The sequence below is a fragment of the Ambystoma mexicanum genome, chromosome 7q (genome assembly GCF_040938575.1).
Source record: "Ambystoma mexicanum isolate Mex_15411 chromosome 7q, UKY_AmexF1_1, whole genome shotgun sequence".
NCBI lineage: Eukaryota > Metazoa > Chordata > Amphibia > Caudata > Ambystomatidae > Ambystoma > Ambystoma mexicanum.
The window spans coordinates 429,923,073-429,946,238 of NC_090941.1; positions in this window are offsets into that span (position 1 = coordinate 429,923,073).

A 23,166-nucleotide genomic window follows, 5' to 3' on the forward strand; every position below is an offset into this window, starting at 1 on the left:
GTTGCAGCTAAACAATGTAACATTCTCTATAATACAAATGAATGCAAGGCCAATTCTAGAAAGTGTCGGTGCAGGTTGTATTCATACCTAACGCTCACAGCGGTTTCTCATTCAAGAGCCATGTGTATCCACTCGCCAATCCAAGGCCAGGTAAGTGAAGGCTGTTGGAATGGAATACATATGAGTTTAAATACAGCCTCATACATCACACTTTGCTTGGCTCTGGGAAAACCTTGTGCATCGGTACGCGGGTTTCTGTTTACCACCAAAACGTGGAGAGAGTGGCGAGGAGCAGTTACTTTTGCGTTAGGGGTACCGACAATGGGAAACAATAAATACATCAAGCATGGGTCACTCAAGGAAACAAGTGGTCTCTCATCAGGAAAAAGGGTGCTTTGTGTGTTGGCTGATACTACAACTGTCAAGAAAAGGTACTGTAATGTCTCTCTTTTTTTACAGAATAGCCTTTAACACACTTCACTGCATTATGCTGCTGACTCGCATTTACTGCCATTTAAATATGAAACGCAAATAAGTGCCGCTTCTGTAAGAGAGGGCGGTTGTATTTTGTTGGGTCATTTCTATGGTAAAGATTAGTAGGAATAAGTTACCAAATATTTTGAAATGATTTGTAGAAAATCCTAACATATACAAGTTGTCATTTTAAAAAGGTATGCATCTGGTGAGCATGTCTGCATCCAGAAAAAACCCAAACGGTTGCCTTTGACACTACATTTGCAATGTAGGTCTCTTTGAATGGTATCGTTGTAATACATAGAAGCACTTTCCCTTCAGTCACATATCAAAATAAAATACATGACGTTTTGGAGATGCGCAGTTATCGAAGATCCCGCCCTTCCTTCAAGAATTGTAAAGACACCTGTCTCACATTTTATGCTTCACTGTAACAGAACATCCCATTATTATTAGGCTTGATGAGCATTGACAATAAGACAAAGGGGACCTAACACGGCAATTCTGTGGGAGTTATGCTCATTAGAGGGAGCAGCTCGAGAAACAATTTAACACAGGTCCATAACACCCTTCATTTAAAGCTTGCCACTTGTATTCTTAGTTAGGTCAGCTGTTTTCAAAATGAATGACAACTGAAAATGCGCTTGACAACCAATGTGACATTTCCTACACGCTTACCGTGTTTTCACCGTATCTAGTTTACACGTGGGCATGTTGCCGATGGTGTTTGAAACATGGCCATTACGCCGTTTTTTTTAAATGAATATATGTGTTGGTTGTTTGGGGTAGCGGATTGGGCGTGGTGGGTGACAGGGTGAGATAGCAGGGATGGGCTAAAAGGGGAGTTCGGCGGCCGCAGTGGCGAAAACTCCATGGTGAAATTACCCACGTGCAAAACAGCCACTTTGAGAACATGTAAAACAGTCCTACACCAAGATGCCAATTGTGAACATGAATAAAAACATTCGATGAACATTCAATGACATTTAATTCTGGAAACATATTACACAACTATGTGTATTTTTATACATAAAATGCATGCACGCAATTTTAGCAGAACACCATTGTGCCTAAAAAAGTGCAAATGGCAGGTAATGCTTCTTTCCGTGCTCAAACCAGTATAGCTCTATGCTTCATTAAGATTGCAGATCCTCCATACTCTTATGCAGTACACCTCTATTCTGGGGCACTGTAGTTTCCATCAAACAAAAAAGACGGACTTACAAAACACTCCAAAATAGAGACATGCACTTTTGAGGTGTTAAACCAACCCTTCAAAACACCTCCATTGCATTAACGTCTACCACACCTGTCCCAATGCCTTTGCCACTCCGTTATCCAACCCGCAATGCAATCAGAGAAAAACATGTTCTTCTATTGCCAGTGAAAAGTGCAGTAAACATGACATACTGCCTTGTTGGGGCATATCAGGCTGCATTAAGGGAGTAACACACCTTATAAATTCCTGTGGCAACAGCGGGCAGTCGCAGTGTGCACTCTCCCACTTATAGTACTACTGGCTGAACCTCAGACATGACCCCTTGAACCTTTGAAAAATGTTTCACATTTTGCAGGACTTCAAATCAACTGAAATTCGTGTGGTTCCAGTTAATCACGAACTAGCTCACGCATCGGTAGCCTAAACCCCTATAAACCCCTATAATTTTTTGCACAGATGGCCAGGCGGGAATGTTAATGCAGTTATATTAGATTCAGGTGAGTTTGATGGTATGCTCATTTTCTTTCTTGATTTTTTGTTGTTTACTTCAGGTTGAATTTTCGCTGTTTGATGTATATTTAAGGCTTAATTTAAATGTTCACTTTTTTTATTGACTCTTGTTTTGTCTAATTTTATTTTCTATGTTTGCTTTTTCATTTGTTTTTTTTGTTACCTTTTCTTTTATTAGAGGGCGGAGGGGTGGCTTCTGCTAATGATTTAACATATACTCCAGGAAAATACAGCAATCTGGATGAAGGGAAATTGGATGTGGGTGAAGTCAAGCTGATCTATGCGTTCATTGTATCTGAAGAGCAGGATAATTAAGGAGCCTGCCCAAGATGAGAGAATGTGTTGATAATTTTCAGAAGGAGACTGCTGGTGTATCTAGGGCCGATGGAGCTGGTTGACCTAAGTGAGCTGCTAGAGATAGTGATGGGACAGTGTTTGTGTGGATAGTGTTTATCCATCTGCAGGAACAACCACCACAGTAGCAGTGAGGAAGCATTGAGGCGACACTGGAAACACCAGTCTCTTGAGAGCATTAGGGAGGGAAGAAGAATGGTTCACATGCCTTCATAATTCTGGGCATGAGAATACTCTGAGGTCCTTAACTGGCTTTCAGCAGCAAATGCTGAAACAAGGCTTCTTAGATTTCTAGACATTAGAAAGAGGGGGCATGCGTTCTGCCACACATAATGATTGTTCTTGGTATATAATGAAAAGATTTTATGAATGGTGCACACGTTAATATTAAGTATTGCACGCATTTTTTTTTATATATTTAATGTATTTGACGAAGCAGCAAGACAAAGAAGACCTTACTGTTTGCAAGGATGCCTGGGATGGCATGAACACCAAATGAATTCCCTTTCTTCCACCAAGTATCCTTATCAATTCTGCATGAAGGTCCACGTCAGAAACAGCAAGCATGACCACACACATCCTAGGCATTGACTTTTCCCCATAACGACTAGGATAAATTGGTGTTACTTTTTTTATGACAGAGAGCCTTCCTTTTATGAAGTCTCAAAGCTGGTCCAACATCACTGTTGTGCCATACAAACTATTAGGCTTCAATTAGAAAGTTTGACACAGAATTACAGATATAATGTTTAAACCTGAAGATGTCATCACGGCAAATCCACACCAAGACAGATTTAGAAACCATTGTTTCACGTGGAGGAATGAACACTCCCTTCCCTGAACAACCTCCCGAAATTGGGGCAAAACTCACTTAACACATCTGGCCAAAGTAGTAGTGGAGAATGGAGAAATAATCCAAGAGAAGGTCGATAGTAAATAACCCTTACTGTTGTGCACAGCATTCCTCACACAAGTTTGCAAACTCAGAATCCAGATATTCAATTCCTCTCTGACATAATATGAGAAAAAATTCCTAAAGATATATAGGTCCTTCACACCAGGTCTAGTGAGCCAATATGTCTGACCATTAACACATGAGTGATTAGAGCATTACTGGTTGGGAGATAGACCTTGTAAAGGCTGCTTTGTATTTCTGAGTGATACTGGAACAGAGACAATCAAAAGTACACTAAAATGCCATAATGCCTTAAATGTGCCTTCTCTACACACCTTTAAGTGAGACAACATGCCGGTGGGCTTTCCCTCACCAGTATGCCAGCTACTAAAGTGTAGGGAAAAACCCCCATAGAACAACAATTATTCACTGTACAGTATGGATACCTTGCAGCCAGTCCTGCCAAACATGTGAAAATAGTCACTACTTCTGCACTTATTGGATGAACGTCCTGTGGCATGCACCTGCAAACCTAGGAATTCTAGGTATATTGTCCAAAGGGTTCCTGAAGGCCAGCAATATAAAATGAATCCCAAAGTTACCAGGGACAGAACAATGCATGAGCCAATGCATTTAAGAACCTATACGTCATTAGGTTTTAAGGTGCTGAATTGAGACCGCCAATGCCAAATGGTGGTGCATTCCCTTAACAGGCTGATTCTATTTCCATTTCCATTGTTCGGAGATACCACGCTTGAGAATGACGAATGGGTGTGTTCAGGATTGTTCAGGCCCAAGAGCCCTTAGAATGAGAGAAAATGGTGGAACTGCATAATAGATTTCCATGAATGATAGAAGATGCCTGTGACCCCCTGATCAGTGTGTAACTGCTAAGGTAGATATTGTATCACTTGGGTGTGCAGACAGAATGTGAAAAGATGTACATTGATCAGATCTCAAAGAACAAGTAGATGTAGAATTTGGTAATGTATATGTGCCAATCAATGGCTTTGTCCAGATGTTGAAAACACTTATCTGCTACCATATTGATAACCCTAAAGAAACGACATGTTTTGTATTTATTTATTGTAAATGGAAAATGTTTAGCTTGAGCAGTCTCATTGTTGATTGCTTTATTGGGTGCTTTGCACACCTTTGCAAAGGATACATGGCCTCATTTTAAGTTTGGTGGTATCTCAACAGTAAATCCAGCGGTGTACAACCAAATGTATTTACTGTTCCCGCCACTTGATCTGCAGAATTACTGGCAGATTACAAGTGGCTGGAATATATGTAAATCCCATTCCATGGATTTCCATTGTACTCCAGGGGTCATTGCCCGCATTACTGGCACACTGGCTGCTTTTTGCCCGTGGTTTGCCTGATTTACTTCGAACTCTTGAATGGAGATAAATCAGGCCACCCCACTGGCAAAATTGTAGATTGGTGATGCAGAAAAAGTGGCAGTGATGTAATTACTGCCACTTTTTTCCTCACAACTCACTGATTGTTGTCCAGGACGAAGTTAGAAACATGGAATTGTGACAGCACAAGATAGATTTCGAACTGATCTTATTTAATTGTCACATTTAGTGATATGTATCGATGTGTATTTCAGTGGTGATGAAGGTTATGGATTTTTGGGGTGATCTGAACTTTTTATAAGGGAATCAACGTGAGTTTGGGAGCATTGCCTCTGGTGAAACTTCCACCAGAGTTATCATCACCTGTCATATATCGCCCTTGGAAAGTATGAAGCAGATGGGCGATATGGAAGAAGGACTAGACTCAGAGTCACTGCAAAGGTGCGGTCTAGTCTTTCTGTTGTACTACCTACAAGTACCTGAGAATGGAGAACACCTGTGCGTTGCAACTTTCTTGCTGCCTACGTGAGTTCACTTCGCTTGTGCTCTGCCTCCAGTTGTTTCTCTGTGTTTCCCTTGCCTTCCTTCCCTGTTCGTCTGCCCGTTTCTTTCCGTTACCGCTGTTCGCGGTTTCCTCCTCCCGTTTATTCCGCTTACTTGTTTGTTTCTGCTTCCGCAGTTGTGCCGCGCTCTGCGCTGCCTTCTAGTACTCACTCCTGCTTCAGCATCTCACCTGCCTTCAGACGCTCTTTGCTGGGAACACTTTGTTGTCCTAGTTCTTTGGAGTACTATACTGTTTGTGCTGTTCCGCACTGGATCGTTATTTCTTTATCTACTACGAACACTTACCAGTGCATGCTGGTTATTGAAGTGCGGATGCATGCCGACAACTTCCTCTCCGGATGACTACAACTTACCCCTGCCAACTACAGCTACACAATCTTCCAGGGTTTTTTGGCAGGGCTTTTCCCTGGTTTGGGGTGGGCTCCCTGGAGTCCCCGCTGGCGGGCTAATTGCTTATAGGAAAAGTGGCCTCCGGGGGAGCTCGCTCCTATTTGGTCAAACAGAAGAATACGACCGTCAGGACAAAGACAAATACAGCCTGGAGGGAAAAGCCGGAAAGCTCATCCGACTAATCCATAAAGACCCACACAGAATCATCAGGTGAGGAGTGGGCTAGTGGTAAGGAAAGTGTGAGTGATAAACCTACAGAATCTGAGATCACCACATCAGATAGCAGTAGTTTACCTGGTGATTTGTAGTCACTATAGGAGTATCATTACTCCCCTTTCTGAAGTCTCCTAAGGGGAGTAACGATAGAATTACATACAATAATTCAGCACACCCTGATCAGCCACTTTTGGTAGGTATATATTTTGGTTTTGGTTCCAAAACCAATAATTAGGGAGGGCAGACAAAGGTTGTTTTTTAAAATAACACCTCTTATGCCTCAATTGTCTAACTTGCAATGAAGCGTTATCTCCTTTGGGCATTTTCCTGAAAAAGAAGCTCATTTTATCTTAAAGAGATTTGTCAGAAACGCCTTTATGTCAATGGGTTGGGTGTTCCAGTCAGTGATAGAGAGCTGTACAGTAAGGAAACAACAGCTGGAGACAACACCAGCTGGATTTAGGACATGAAAACAATAGTGTCCCGATTATCAAAACTATATAGAGACTAGTGAAACCTCATATTTACAACAGTTTAACATTCTCGTGGGATCCCTCTGCAAACTTAATCACCCAAATTTCAGAAACCGCCTGCAACGAACAATAAATATGGAAAGGTAAGATAAAATAAGAAAAACATTCCTTGGCATCCAAATGTTCCAAACAATCACCTGCTATTAGAGCAGAACACACAAACTGAGAGACTTTTCCATCACGAAATGGTGATACTGAACCAAGCTTTTGAACTCCATGACATGAGTGCCTGGAGGAACTGCCTTCCTTATCTTTGTCAGCAGAAAAACTATTTTTGACCTGAGTGACTCTGAGGTTCTGAGACGCATACAATCCCGCAATTCAGATTTGCTGCCAAGTATCAATCTTGTTTGAAATCACATGTGAGACAGGTCAGACACGAGCCCGGTGGGCCAATCAGAAAGGGGCCAGATCACTTGCGAGTACCCTGTGGTTTATGCTTGGTTACTAGAGAGAGCAAGAGGGACTTTAGTCATCGAGAGTATTTGTTTGCTTTTGTCACATTTCAGTTCCTTAAATACTTGCTCTCCAATTCAAAATCCCTTTCTGATAGCTTGTTTCGTTGAAAACCTTCTCCTTATCGTTCCTCCTTATACCCAAAAATTACAAAAAAAATAAACCTGATGTGAAATCCTTCTTTGAAACCCTTTGCGAAAACCTGTGTAACATCTTTGCATTTTGTTTAAAAAATCGTTTTCTATACTCGTTCTCCTTCCACCTAAGAATAAGGAAAACTAAAACATCTTTTCTTTTAAAAAACCCATGTTAAAAGCTTCTGTGACATCCCCACTAGACATTTTGTTTTCAACTACTCCCCTTAATCTTCTTGAATGAAGCATTTTCTGATGCCCTCGTTGTGGTTTTTAAACTATCAATTTAACATATCTCATTGCACTGAAAAGTTAAAGAAAGAAAACCTTGTTGGGCAGCGTTCCCCAGAGTGTCTCTAGGAGTTACTGTGAATTAAGAAAATTGACTACTGGATCGATATCAGAGCATGGCTCCTTTGGATGAGGGGAGGTGGTGGACGTCGAGGTAGATGTCCTTTAAGAAGCACAGACTCTTGGGATTGAGGCTGAGAAGTGTTGCCTTGAGCTGTGATAAAGGAGAAGAGCTGTACAGTGATGGCTAGGAGCAGTGCAGGGAGTAGCTGCAAATGGTGCAGCCATAGAACAGCAAAGAGTCACAGAAGATGTGGCAAAGGAATTTGAGTTTCTAATGGAGGAGAGAGTGAGTGTGTCAGCGACTTGTGTACAGGTGCGCCATAAATGACATATCATATCATAGTTGAAGAAAGATAATGATGAGGATACGGGACATGAAAAGGGGAATATAGAGGCACTGTGTGTGGAACACAAGGAGGCATGGTTGGTGAGGCAGCAGGAAATGGAACATAAGGAGGCAGAGAAGAAGGTACAACAGGAGGAGGAACATGAGCATGCAGAGACAGAGGAACAGCGTGAGACAGAACCATACAGATGGAAGGACAGCAAGAGAGGCAAAATGAAAAGGCGGGTGCATAGTAAGAGATAAATACATGGAGGCAGATGGGGAGCTGATGGTGAGACATAAGCTAGAGTTTGTTTAAGTGTATACATTTGGGAGGCAGCATGTGGAACATGCGGAGAAGGTGAAACATCAGGGGCTGGAGGAGAGACAGGGCGAGGGGCAGCATGGAGTTGTACACAAGGAAGATGCAGGGCAGGAGGTGGAAAGTAAGCAAGGAGAGCAAGGAGAGAAAGATTTACGAAGGGGGGAAGAGGAAAAACGATGATGAAAAGGAATAGGAGGCAGATTTTCCTGTCCTGTGTAGGGCAAGATAGGTCAGAGGACAAGAGTAAAGACAGGCTATTTACCCATATAGTTCAGCAGTGAATTCTGCTAATTTTAACAATATTCCCCCCAGCCTATCTTGTCGATAACTGTACAAGTGTCGGCAAGCTTTGCAAGCTCTGCAAGGCTACCTCCAACCTCATAATGAAGCCCCATCTCTATCCGGATTTCAAAAGTGTTGACACCCCGCTATAACTTTTCCCCCCCATAACAAAACAAAATCAAACTGCAAAACAATTCAGAGGTGGGCAGTTCATTTTTTGTGTGCAAAGTTTCGTGAAAATTCGTCAAACGGCACCAAAGTTATCCGCCACCCAAAAATTGCTCTTCCTATAGGTTGAGCAACTTAACCATAACTACAGGGCTGCTTCCGCAGGCTGTGTAATATGTGTATAGTATGTAATGTATGGTAGACATTTGTATACGTATGCTCAACCGGGCTGTCTGACTGTGGAAAGTTGCTTACTGACCAAAAGATCAAGATGGGACAGTCCTTCTGATTTTTTTAAAAACAATAGCTGGTAATATGTTCCAGGCGAGTGGTACCTATAGCCTGCATTTGTTCTGTTGAGTTGCAGTTGCACACTTGCACATTACCATCGTTTGTCGATTAACGCCCAGATGAGGGAGGATTGAGTGTATCGGAAAACCCTGTTTTTATAAGCACGTTTCCTATAATTACAACGTGATGCATACTAATGTATATACATGCTCTGTGCCCTGTAGTTGTATCATCCTTTCAGCATACATTTTAATTTTAAAGATGAAACGTTGTTTATACTTTTCCAGTTGTCTCCAAGTAGAACTTGTAATATTTGTCATCAGCAAGTATAATAGTAGAATTCAATATATGATTTATCGGGGAAATAAGAAATATATGAGTTCACATCCTAATGCATGACTAAACACTGAATGCAATATTTAAAACTGCCGTGAAAAGAGACATAATTCTATGTTGCCAAAGCACTCGCATTGCGTTCCTGCCACTAAATGCTGCAGACTTTTTATCGCGAGACAGTGTCCATATTTCTTTACGTAATGAGGGCATGCTTTAATATTAATCTCTCAAGACACAACGTTCTCGATGTTCGGCCCTTTTGACCCTGAGCTTGCATTTCCCTTTGTGATGCCAATGTAGAATGCCTGCATACAATAGCAAGCCATGTTCCATAAATCCGTGCTAATGCTCTTAATGTCATCTAGCAGTCAAAATCCAGGATTAAGGTTTTACACCAGAAGAAATGCATTGCACGATTGTCCAACACGTTGTTTTTTATCATTCGCATGATGCAAATGTGCCAAGTCCTTGACCTCAATGAAAAGAGGCCGAAACAAATACCAGATACTTTTGAAAGTCCTTTGCTGGCAAGATTCAGACTTCTCATAAATACCCTCGGTGGACATATCGCTGCAAAATGTATGCGCTGTCAACATATGTCACTGATGAAACGTACAGAGTGCATGTTTAAAGCACGTGTTTTACTAATATGTGAGAACGCAAAGAAGTCAAGGAGCAATTGATATCTTTATGAATTCTTTCCAGAGTCAATTGTAAGTGTGCATATAGAACTTGCTTTATGGTACTAAATTAGACTTATATGCACACAGATTGCCCTGAACACAATGCTTGGTATTCAGAAAAAACTGTATAACATGGTTCAATAGACTTCTTTGAGTATCCACCGGTAATGTTTATTTTGACTAAGAGATGACATTTTGGTAGGAGCCAAGACTATTGCTTCAGAGAAAGACATTGCAGCTTGAGTTGGACAGTGAACACGTTTTCTATTTTTAGTGCTTTTGAGATGCACGGCGCAGCCATCTGCTCTCTGCGGCACAGTGTGATGTCTTCCTCTGCCCGTATCACAGTAGTATGTCGGCAACTGACTCAAGTAGGTGCATTCCAGAGGAAATCTGTACACAGCAACAGGGGAGAGACTTGAAGGCTGCAAAGTAGTGTTGTAATCACAAAGGTCACCACGAGTAAATATAATGTGTGTACATTTTGAGTTCCACACTGATGCTATTGATGATCTTGATAAACCGGCAAAACGTATTTTTAAAATGGCGGGTGTAGTGAAGATCCTATCAGTACATTGCAGACAAGAGTTTGGCCAGAAGGACAGAATGGGCAGAGTGTCAAATAGTGTGGCTTGTTCGAGAGGAACACTCTTGGCCACATAAGAGCAGTATTAGGGAGTGCAAACGTGAAGACTTTAGAGTAGCATCATAGAGTTCCCTCATTGAAAGAGTGCTGGCAGATCATGTGGAGAAAGCAAGTCTGGTTGACAAAATTGACATCGGCCAGGGAATGCTGCCTGGCAACAAGGCAGACTTTTTCCTTGCACTGGTCTTAAACTGGACTGGAAGCTGAAAGGGCATCTTCAAATTCGAAGTGTTGTGCAGTTGCATAAACAGAATATTTCCATAAACGTACAAATAAGAAGGAGGTTCAAGACAGGCTCATGGTTGGCAGATACCTTTCAGTCTAAATATGACTTTCTCAGTTATAGTAGAACAATTCTATGTTTTAGCTCTTTGTGAAAACCCCCTTCTGCAAACACTTTGTTGTCGATGATTTATAGGTAATGTGTCAGAGGTTTGATCATAAGCAGGAAAGTAGAAGCTATGTCATGTTTGCATGACTCAGTGTGCCATGCAGGGCCCAAAGTCAGAGAATCCTAAGGTGTGTGGGGATGAAAAGAAATATGCATGAAATCAATAAATAGTGTGAAAGCAATCTATGATTTGAGGTACACGTTTTTGGAAATAAAAAAAATATTGTTACACTGGTCCTGGGAGTTAGGAATTTGGAAGTGTTGACATGTTAGGTTTTGTAACTGATGTCCGAGTTTGGCAAACATGTTGTTGTCAGTATTATCAATGGCTTGCGAGAAGTAGGTTTTTTAGAATGTTTCATTAGCTTGATGAAGAACTTTGTGCTGGATGTAGCAAGCAAGTTCATAAGATTGGGACCCTGTTATTCTCTGTTTTAGCCTTAACCATCTGCACGCATGCAGACCGGGTCATTGGTAAAGCATAGGTTGAAAGTACAAAATAGAGGCTTGGAAAATTATGATGTGGTCCTACAAGAGTTGGTCGCCCCATTATAAGGGTGAAGGATTCAGAAGCTTGAGAGAGTGCTCCTGGCATAATTTATTGAAAAGTTTGAAAGCTGGTCAAATGACCTGGTTTGCAAATCTTAGTAGGATGTTTAATTGAAGATTAAATCAGATGGCAAAATAATTGGTAGGGCAGACACTGAGACAATTCTAGCGGGACCTAGATGTCAGAAGTGGCTGTCGAGATTGTCTCTAAGCAGTGCGGCTTGACGTGTGCAATGCCATTAGGTTCTCTCCTCTTATCTGGGCCAGCTGTGAGGAGGAGGTTGTTCCGTTTTGAGCAGAGGCAAACAAAGCATTCCAGGCAAATAAGGTGGGCAGTTCAACAGGGAAGAGGGAAAAGGCTGCAAAAAGCCCTGTCACTGTTCGTCCATGACAGAGCTCGGGAGGGGCTGTGCTGCACTGTCTTGAGCTGCAACACTCCATGTGATAGAACATCAAAGTTCTCATATTTGCTGTTATTGCAGAGCTGGCACAGGTTACACAGCTGAGGCAGTGACTACAGCCCGTCACCTATCTCCCCTCACCGGTGTACACTTTGTTTTCACTAAAATGCAACCTCCTCAAGTTGTACCCCAATAGCGTGTGCTGTTGTGTCAATAAAGCCAAACACAGTTTGATGTGGCGGCTGATGTGTTTTGTGGTAAAGCCCCTCTGCAGAAGTTGCTGCCCGGCTCACTGTTGACACTGTTCTCGGCCACCTGAGCTCATTAGGGCCTGAACTGGGTACTTTATGAGTATACAAATATATGAGCATATGCTCAGTGGAGCCTGAGGGATGTGATTCCACCCATATTTCATTATTTCCACCTAACTGAAGTGCATTGCATGTGCGACCCCTTGACACCATGAAGAGATGGGTTTTACATCTACTCTATGGGGAAAAAGCATAAGACGTAGGAGGCTGAGAGAGCCTAAACATGTTTTGACCCAGTAGACAAGAGGGATTGAGCAGTCCTCGATGCCAGCAGGTACTCAATGATGTTCTAAGGACTCAACCTGATTTGAGCCTGGCCTCAACAAGCAACCAGATTGCTGAAGGATCCCTTAATGGGCTGAGATGGAACCCCTTGCATCCAAGACCACAGATGGGATGCCATCAAACGTTGAGCTGGTAACCATGATGCTATTGACAAAAAATGTGGAACCAGGTTCTAATATTCCCATATAAATGTATAATTCAGAGCTAATAGATTCTACTCAAGTTGAAAGACCAAAGAAATATCGAGGCTTAGTATCACAAAATGAAATATGCCAATCACATATCAAAACAACAAGTATCTTTTATTCTGTGCAGATTCAAAGCAAACAGATAGCTATCTGGCCTCCAACACATCGCAGTGTGTAGCAGCAGACACAGTGAGGGGTGAGAGTGCTGGACATCTTAACACGGACACATTTATACAGTTTTTCAAACATTGTCCAGCCCCTCTCTGAACTAACTGCTGGGGTTTATTACCAGTTCACATAGCAGATATTACAATATTGTACAATGGATTTAACAAGTTTGCATGTCCATGAAGTTAGAATGATGCCGTTTGTTCTCTGATCCATAGTAAGCCTTGTTTCAAGAATCGCTACAATGCAGTTTAGCAAAAGCACACAATCTGAGTTTGTTCTACATTGTTTCATTGTTTATATGAGGATGAGGCTTGTGAGCGCAGACAACACTTGGATTGCAGTTCATACGAGTCACAAGGTTCTTTGCATTGAACATACAGTCTGCTCTCGGTCAGCCTAAACATTAACAAAACTCAAAGGTGGTTCGGCTCGGCTGCAAGCTGAAAACACAGTCCACCATTTTAGAACACAAAGCAGGAGTCGAAATCAAAATGGCAAATGCTTCTTAAAATGGCGGTGAAGATGATTGAAAATCGAAGCATTTGAGACGTGGTTTTCCGTGTAACACGAATGGGCTTAGGCCAATATTCATAACAAAGAGGTATCATATGAATATAGTTTAAGAAACCCTCCTTTTGGCCTAAACCAAGAGCATTACTCAAACATTATACTCAAAACCCCACATCTCAATGTCCGTACATCCTGAATCACATTCTTCAGAAATATTGATCACCATAAGTTCCTGGATAGTAACATCCTTCATTTCAAAAGCGTTAGAGTGGCAATATGGAGAAGGTTGCCATCCTTGAAGGACTTCCGAGGGTGTGCAGGTCAGAGGTATGCCCTTAGGAGGTGTAGAAGGAGCCCAAGAAGGGTCATGGAAGGAAGAAGAAGGCAAGGTAGTCACGGAGGAGGCAGAAGGGGGAGGCGTGGTCACTGAAGAAAGGAGAGAGGGGACAGCAGGAGAAGAAAGGAAATTGATGAGGCGCTGGAAACCTGTATCAAAGAGGTGAAAGTTGGCTTGAGGGCCCTGGACGAAGACGGTCCCATTCGATTAAACATTAATGATGACCTTAGAGGAATGGAAGGAGGACGGGAGGGCGTCCCAACGTGTGCCACCAATAATGGGAGAAGAGGAGAAAGGAGAGAGCACAGAGACCATCTAACGACAAAGAGGAGGCACTGGTGTAGGTGTCGGCGATAGAGAGGCCTAGGTTGGAGACCAGGTTGTCCTTTTTAAACTTCAATAGTCAATATAGAAGCAGTTAGAGAAGATAGGAGAGACAGAGAGCCCCATAGAGTAGGTGGGAGACGAGAGAGTGGAAGGGAGAGGGGGAGGTACTAGAGAAGGACAGAGTGGGCAGCGAGCAAGTTGCGCAATAGGACAAGATGACGACAATCAGGATTACAGGAGCTTACAGAATGCACTTTTTAAGACAGGAGAGAAAACCACCTACATTTGAGAATCCTGAATAGAGGGAGAAAGGCCTAGGTTTCACAATGCAATTTTAAATACTGGGTCGACGATCTAGAGGCCATCATGGGATAGGGGGTACTGGTAGAAGTCAGTTCACTCAGAACCAACAGTCATTTTCACAAGATAGTCAGCAGCATAGTGTTGATAATAGGAACATTTTTGATAATCCTTCGGCTGTCTTTCTTTCTGAAGACCTAGATGTACTGTTCCGTTAGGAAAGCCCAAAGCAGAGTCTGGAACCAGTATCTATTCCCATCGATCAGAAATGGCCCTACGTAGAAATGAAGGTGGGGAAAAGGAAGCATTTATTTTTGATAGATACAGGAGCACAGAAGTCTTCCGTTGATCATTTGTGGGTTCACGATATTCCACTGTCAGGGCAGAATAACATTTCTGTAAGGTTCTCTTGCACGCCAGTGGTCAGTCCAGTCTCTCAGCCGGTAACAATTTAATTGGGGCCATTCACTGATTCATGTCCATTTCTTTTGACATCATATTGTCCCGAAAATGTGTTGGGGTTGAATCTGTTGAAAGAATTGAATGCAGTAATTTATTGTTCTCCGGGTGGAGTGCATTTGATCATTTCACCTCAACAAACTTATATCTCACAATTCTTGACTAGGCCTTTACTGACTGAATTGGATAAAGTTCTGGCATGTTTATGGGCGGTTGATGATAATGACGTTGGTATTTAAAAAATGGAACCTGTCAAAATTTTGTTGAAACCTGTGTTAAAACTACCACATATTCCACAATATAAGATTTCAGTTGACGGTGAGCAAGCTTTAAAGAGTATAGATTCTGATTTTGTACATCGCGGAGTGATTGAGGAAATTGCAGGAAGTTTGTGTAATAGTCCGATTTTACCGGTGTATAATAAAGGGGATAATGCGATTCCTTTCTGTTTTATGACTGATTTACGTGCTATCAATAAGATTGTTGCTCCACAATTTCCAATTGTGCCTGATGTGACTACAATATTAACTATGATTCCAGCTTCAGCTACTCATTTTAGTGTTGTGCATCTAAAGAATGCTTTCTTTAGTGTTCCTGTACATGTCCAAACAAAGCTAAATCAAGTGACAAAGTAGCCAAAGCAGTATCAGGCAAAAATGCTCTCCTATAAATGACAATCAAATCTGCGGGACAACAAACTTTTTTCTTCATACACTCATCCTGCACGTACTCTACCATTACCTTTAACACTTTCCTGTGCATAGCCGGGGCATACAGACTAAACGTGTCATATACTTCAATAGGAGAAATTGAAACATCCATAATCCATCTAAGCGCGCCTCTTGTGCAATTACGCCTCTCTTCACTCATTGGTTTACAAGTGGGAAGAAATTGTTTCTGCACATACAAAGCATCCAATTTATCGCCATCCATATCATCATTCTGTAACCAATCTAACTCCCTCTTAAACTGAAAAACCCTCTCAACATGCTCATGTACTTTCTCCGCAGTGTCCCTTGAGTAAGCTAAAACATTCAAATCCCTGAACCCTTTTGGGACATCCATGTCCGTCAAATCACTCCACATTTCAGCCAAATGCATTCCCATCCCCTCTATCAAAATATTTTGTTCGGGAATATAAGGCCAACCCGATTCCCATGAGAAGATGTGGAAACACCACAAAAATGAGGCCCAGGGTGCAAAGGCCTATTGAGTTCAGCGTATTGCCCAATAGGTATATCCACCCCTGATCCTGGAGTGGCCACTGGACATGACACATGACAGGAAACGGCATGCATGGCTGACATCACAGGAGTGCAAATAGAATGCCACACAGATAATACGTTTACTGCATCAGCTCCCACCGGAAGCATTTGCACAGGAACATACCAAGGAGTCTGTCTTTAAGCAGCAAGTTGTGGAATGTGCAAACAGAAACCCAAAGTGCATGCATAGCTGATCAAGGAGACATGCACACACACACAGATATGTAGGCAAATGCACATGTACAGTGACAGTGATCATCACCCAAACATCACCAAATCAAATCATCCATGCAAACACTATGGGCCTCATTACACGGAAGGCGGTAATCCAGGGTGCTATTAGCACCCTGGACCATGCCGGTAAATTACCGGCACCGCCTTGGCGGAAAGGGGATTTACCGCCCCATTCCAAGGTTGGAGGGGCGGTAAATCCCCCTTCCGCCATTGCCCTTCCCCATTCCCATTTCTGCCCCATAGGGCTCTATGGGAATGGGGAAGGCGCTAATTACGGCACCGCAATTTTGCGGTGCCGTAATTAGCTCCGAGGTCCCTTAGCGGGTTGGTTTTTAACGCCTGCAAGAAGCAGGCGTTAATTGCTCCAACCCGCAAAGGGACCTCGTAGTACGGTGGTAAGGGTTAACGGTCACCGTTGCCATTAACGGTGACCGTTAACCCTTACCGCCGTCCATGTAATGAGGCCCTATGTGTCCCACAGCATGCCACTATTGTGGTGCATATGTCATCAGCCGTGAACCAGATTGACAGTGCACAACCTTACCTGCTGGTACAGCTGTGGTGTTGTGAACCCCTCACCACCTCAACCTAACACTTGCCTCGACATATGCAAGGAGGGCCAGTGTCCAATAACGGAACTGGGGACTAGGGTGGGATTAGGGTGCTGGGGGTCCTCTCAGGGTGTGTGGGCAATGGATGAGGCAAGATACCTGTAACAACATAGTACATTTGTTTGAACTAGCTAAAGGAGTCAGTCATATAGACTGCACAAATGAAAATCAATGTACAATGGAATGTGCACCTGTATGTGGGAGGCTGTAGCAGTCGACAACACCATATCAGTTGAACCCACTGAGCATGGACGCATGTCGAGTCCTCCAACTCAAAATGCCCTTGAGAGAGCAATGGCCTTGACATGAGCTGGAACAAAAATGACATAGTCCACCCTGGATGATGACACAAAATAAAATAGTCCACCTTGGAGGGGGTACACAAATAACATACTCTGCCTTCAACAAGGGCAACAACCAAAAAACATAAATACGAATATTCCTCCCTGGGGGGTGTCCACAAATGTAAAAATAAAAAAAAAATACTAAAATGCATATCCCCTTCAAATGCTCATGGACACCAGTGTACATAAAGAAGAGGTGGTGTTGTTAAGAGGATAGGGGTGTGTGAATGCATGGGCAATGGAAACACCTGCATGGTTCAACTGGGACCGCAATCCTCTGGTGCATCCTCGGTGGTGTACTCTGACCACGCAATGACAAAGCCTGATCCTCATTTGCTACGCACTCCCATGAGAGGGATGCGTGCATGAGAGTCCAAACCGCTACAAGGCCCTGGTTATGTATGTCGCGAGTAGCCACAGAGTCATTATGCATGCCCACTCTTGCTGTCTCCAACTACATGTTGAGAGATTGTCTCAAGGAAGGCATCTCTTGGCGGTGGAGGTTCCTTGTGGTAATCATTTCATCATGCAGAGGATCTGTGTCCTGCTATCAGTGTCTTGACTGTGGGATTGTCTTAATGCCAACATCTCGGCCTGCAGGCATTTGCTCTGGGCTTCTATGTCTTGCCATTGAGAGTCCCTCAAAGCCAACATCTTGCCTGCAGACATTTAATACAGGCTTCCACATCTTGACGTTGGGATATCCTTGAGGCCAACATCGCCACATGCAGTGTTTTCCTCAAGGTGTCCATCACCTGTCACTGGTGGTCCTTGGAGGCAGCACATTCAATCATGCGCGGATTGCCAAAGAGCTGAACCATCCTAGCTAATGATCTGCCTCAGTTGTTGCATGTCCTCTCTCCCCTCCTGCCACAATAGGCATTGTACTGTTCAGTAGTGCGTGCAGCAGTTGATGATATGACATGTTCAGCAAGATGATGGATGTCTCTGACCATCTCCTGCATGACCTTTCCCCGTTGGGCTCTTGCTTGAGGCAACTCCTCTTCCCACTCTGAGTGTCCAGCAAGCAATTGTCCACCACGTGTGCGGGGCCTACCAAGCTGTGATACTGAAGCTTGGGCCTGTTGCCGAGAGTGCACTGTCATTGTCTGGCAATCTGCAACCCTCTGATTTACACCAGCCTCCACTCCCGGGTCAATTAAATGTAAAGGCAATCTTGCACACACTGGATCCACTATTGATTAAGGGATTCCCATTGCTGGGCCCGGGTCTCCTGGCTCTCCTCTTCAGACTCAGCAGCCTCAAAGAATTGAAGGAGCTCCATGGCATCCAGACTACTCATTGTTGGACCCTCCACCATGTCCCTCAGTATGCCTTCCACATCAGATTCAGCAGCATCATTGGAAGAGTCAGCAGGCCTGCTGAGGATGCTCTGCAGCACATGGGGATTCTCACCAGGAATAGCACCCTGGGCTGCCCTGATGGATGGCTGTGTCTCATCCTTCTCCTCCTCCTCCTCCTCCCCTCCCTCATCTACTGCATCATCACCTGCACAAAAACAGACAACACTATACAGAGACATGAGCACCTGTCAGAACACATATTTGTGAATTACAAGGCACAGAACACATATTTGTGAATTACATTGCATACATTGTGACTCTGTGACCACCTCATCTGCCATCTTGGGACTTCCACCCCTCTGTTCTACCACCACAGCTGCACAGTATGATTCATCAGGGCCCAGCAATACCACACCAGCCTCAGGGAGAGCCATGTCAGGAACATCAACCAGCACCCTCAAGGCAAGGCTGAGGGCAGTCAACTTCACTGCAGCAGAAGTTGGCATCCTGGGTGAGCTGGTCCTGGTTCATCACGATGCCCTCTTCAACCCAAAGCATCAGCCTGGGAAATGTGGTTGTCTGAAGATCTGGACAGACATCGCAGCTGATGCAACATGGAGGGGGTGACAATCCATATCGTGTACCACGCCGAGAAGCACTGGACAGTTTCAGGACCTGGACCCAGCGAAGGTGGCAGTCGATTCAGGTACCATCAATGAAGTGCACCATGAAGGCTGCCATCTGGTGCTACCCCTTCACCTCCATGTCCTGGAGAGGGTTAACCCAGATATCCATGCCCAGGTCCTTGACATGCAGGCATGGGATCCAAGCTGCTGGTGAGTACCCGCAGTGTGCACTTTTCAACATAGTTTGTGTCCCCTGAATGGGTATGCATGATATGAGCAAGTCTGTTCTTTACATGGCATGTATGTTGCACTATTCTTAACTGTTATGCAGCCTTGTGCCAATGCTAGGCGTATGTGATGGCACACATATGTGAAGTGTACAGGTGTAGAGATGTGTGGTAATAGCAATTTAGTGCATTTGACTATCTGGGACAGCAATATATACTGTCAGGCCACTGAATGAGGGGCCAGAGATGGCATGCCATCATGACATTGGTTGGGGTTGTGAGCAACAGCATTGTTGCTTGATCCTCTGCAATTGGTGCGTTTATGTGTTGCATGCTTTTATGTCAGACTATCAGGGGTGCATGTAGCTAGATGTGGTTGGATGGATATGTTATTATGGTAATATGGACGCATGTGGCCAAGTGCCATTCCCATTGCCCTGCCTGCAGGATACACTTGGGTCACTGCAGCATTGGTATTGTGATATGAAATGATGTGTTGCCGTATGTATGTTGCCACACATCAATGTGCTGGGTTCACATGTACATGACTCATCATTGTGACTTTTAAAAATATATAAACACTTTTTTGTGTTTATATATTTTTGTTCTGTGATATCCTAGGCTTCTCTTTGCTTTATTTGTTAATTGTGATTTCTTTTTTTATGAATAATTAAATGTGATGTTATTTTTTCTTTAAAGGTTTGTTTAAACCAATAAAAAGAACTAAAATAAAAAAATAAAACAATTGTGAATTTTCACTTTTCCTAGACTTGTGTGACACAATTCATTCTGATTGCAGTGCATGGGCCTGTGCGTGTTTGGCAGTTGCTGGCTGACTGATGCTGACTGCATGCTATTGTGTAGCCTACACATGCATTGGCACTGTAGATTTATGGCAACGTTCTTTGCTCTCTTTTCCATAGTTGCTGTGGCTGCGTATTTTTGTCGTATAAGCAATGCCAATTATCTCTCATCCATGAACTGATGATGCCAAAGATGTTATTAAATTGATTTCTGCATCTCACAATATCACCAGATAGTATAAACAATAGCTGAGTATCATCAGTGTAGTTTTGAAACTGGACCTCATTACTGAATCATTACTGATCATGAAGAGGTTGTATGTACATGCAGGGGGGACATGCATGCTATCTGAAGAGCTCCCATCGATTGCGGGTGAGGTGAATGGTGGCCCATCACCACCGACAGAGACCTCTCTCATAAAAAAGGAGCTGGTCCGACTAGCGACAAGATGATCAAGGTTAAGATTTGCTGTGAGGCGTGAGTGAAGGATGTCATGATCAAGTATGGCAAACACAGCTGAGGGGTCCAAAAACAACAGCTTTGCCCTCATTCAAGATCTCATATATGCTGGACTGGATGTCCAGCGTAGAGATTTCTGTACTATGCGCTGGACAAAAATGTGACTGGTGATTGCGTAATAGGTTATGAAAAATAACAAAGCAATGTGGCTGAAGATACCCAATTGTATCGAATAATTTAAGAAGGAAACTGACATTGGTGATATGCCAATAATATTAAAGATCAGAAGGGTCCAAGGAAGACTTTTTTAGAATGGAGCACTGCAGGTCTTCTTCAAAGAGTCAGGAATAGGGCCAGTGGAGAAGGTCTTATTGACTATTGTGGTAATGGCTTGCACTAAGAAAGGGGCACAGTCTTTAATTTGTTTGCAATGGCAGACATCTTTAGAGCAGTTAGTGGCCTTGAGCTCCTGAGTTCCTCAGGAATCCCATGAACCCACCTGGACAAACTATTGTGTCGGCCTGTGATTCATTACTAGAGCCACTGTCACTGTTGTTGGCTCTGGTATGGCAGAGGTCAGGGGTTACCACAAGCTCACTGTTTTAGCTCCCAGGGCCCAACAACCCTCCCCAGTATGCAAATGGTGGACTCAGCCAAGGGCAAGTCAGAACGGTTGTTCATTACATATACTGACAGGACAGGGATCATACAAGACATTCAAAGACATTCCCAGAATCACAGCTCCTGAGCCTGTGTCAGGCCATTTTGTTGCATCTGTGCATCACAAAATGGGCCCTTCCCTAAAAAACATATGGGTCCTTCTAGTTGGTTGATTGGAGTAGTATCCTATATGGATGGCATCTATACATATGGTGTTATTAGTCCTCAATTGTCAGGTGGCTGGCCTGCCCCTTCCCCAAGAAACTATCTATTACATTGCAGGGTCACAGGATTATCATTGCTCCTTGCCCTCTGCCATCCACCCCTGGATTTCTGTTACATGATAGGACTGAACTTGTCTCCACTGGCCGGTGACCCAGCTTTGTTCTCAACGTTGAGTACACCTTCTCAAGGTGATGAGAATGACTATCTGTTACCAATGTAACTGTTAGTATTACCACTTTTGCCTATGAGAGTACCCTCAGAGTTGCAACATTGTTAACAAGTTCATGTTTCACTTCATGTCTGTGTTGCTGAGAACTGTTCATCTTCCCACTGTGGGTGAATGACCATTGTCTAGCTCGGCTGCATCACGTGGTTGGGGACCATGAAATCAAGCTCTCAGTTCTGCGATTCATGAAAATTGTTTCAGTTTCTCTAAAGATGGCTCTTTCTCATTTTAGGTTTGGTATGAACTGCTTGTCTCTAACCTTGACTGCAAGCCCTGTTCTGAGCAGCCTGATTCGGCTCGCCCTCGTCTCTCATCCTGTGGGTGTGGCCTCATTAATCCCCAATAGAATATCTATACCATGCTATGTTGCCTATAGGTTAGTAGCATTTGGTCTATCCAGGTTCCTTACATGATCCTGTAGTTCCATGCAAGCTTGCTCTTCATCTCTTTGTTGCCTTACATTTAGCGTTTCTGCACTTGGCTAATGAGAAAAATAATAAAAGCGTTTGATTGTATGTATATGTATCTGTCCTCTATCTACAGAACTGTGTAAACATGTTCTTTGTGTGCCCACATGCATGTTTCTGTAGGTTCATGCATGACTGCGAGTGTACTTGGTGACTAAGGTGGCTAGGTCATGATGTCACTAATGACATCAGCACAATGGTTTCTCTGCATTAGTCAACGTCATCCATTGAGGCGTTTGGGTCCATCACCACTGTTGAAGCACCTGTATCCATAAAGATATTGATTGGATAAGGTTTGAATGGCTGTCTAAGAGAATATCTGTCCGCATATGTAGCTGTCACTGGCCCTCCTGGGGGCTGTCTGAGTAGCAAGTTGCTTTGTGCGTTTTTAACTATCCGGGCCGTCATGTTCAAGGGGTTGCGGAGGGGCATTCCAGGGACCCTCTCTTCAATTTACTGAAACCTTTTGTCACACAAATTACCTTTTATGTAAAGGAAACTATGGATGCCTTGAGAACTCTGCAAGCCAACAGAGTTGGATCATATAAATGCCAATATTAACCCATTCAAACAACACATACACATTTGGCATTGCTATATCGACAACGTGTTACTGATATGGACGGGTAATGCTAGAGAATCCAGTCGTTATATACCTGCCTCACTAAATGTGATGTTCACATTAAATTCACTATGATCTGGGACCACCATTGCATTGATTTGTTGGACCTACCTATGTATAGATTTGGCCAAGAACTAAGAACTGAACTATAATGGAAAAATACTGACCGCAATAGTCTGTTGCACTTCACAAGTTTCGATCCTGCTGGTCTGAAGAATAATCTACCGTAGAGGCAATTCTTGAGAATTGCCAATCATTCAATCTGAAGAAACTGTACGGAGAAAGACAAATTCACGAGAAACACCAATTGTCTACAAGAAAAGTTGATACAAAGGGAATATTCA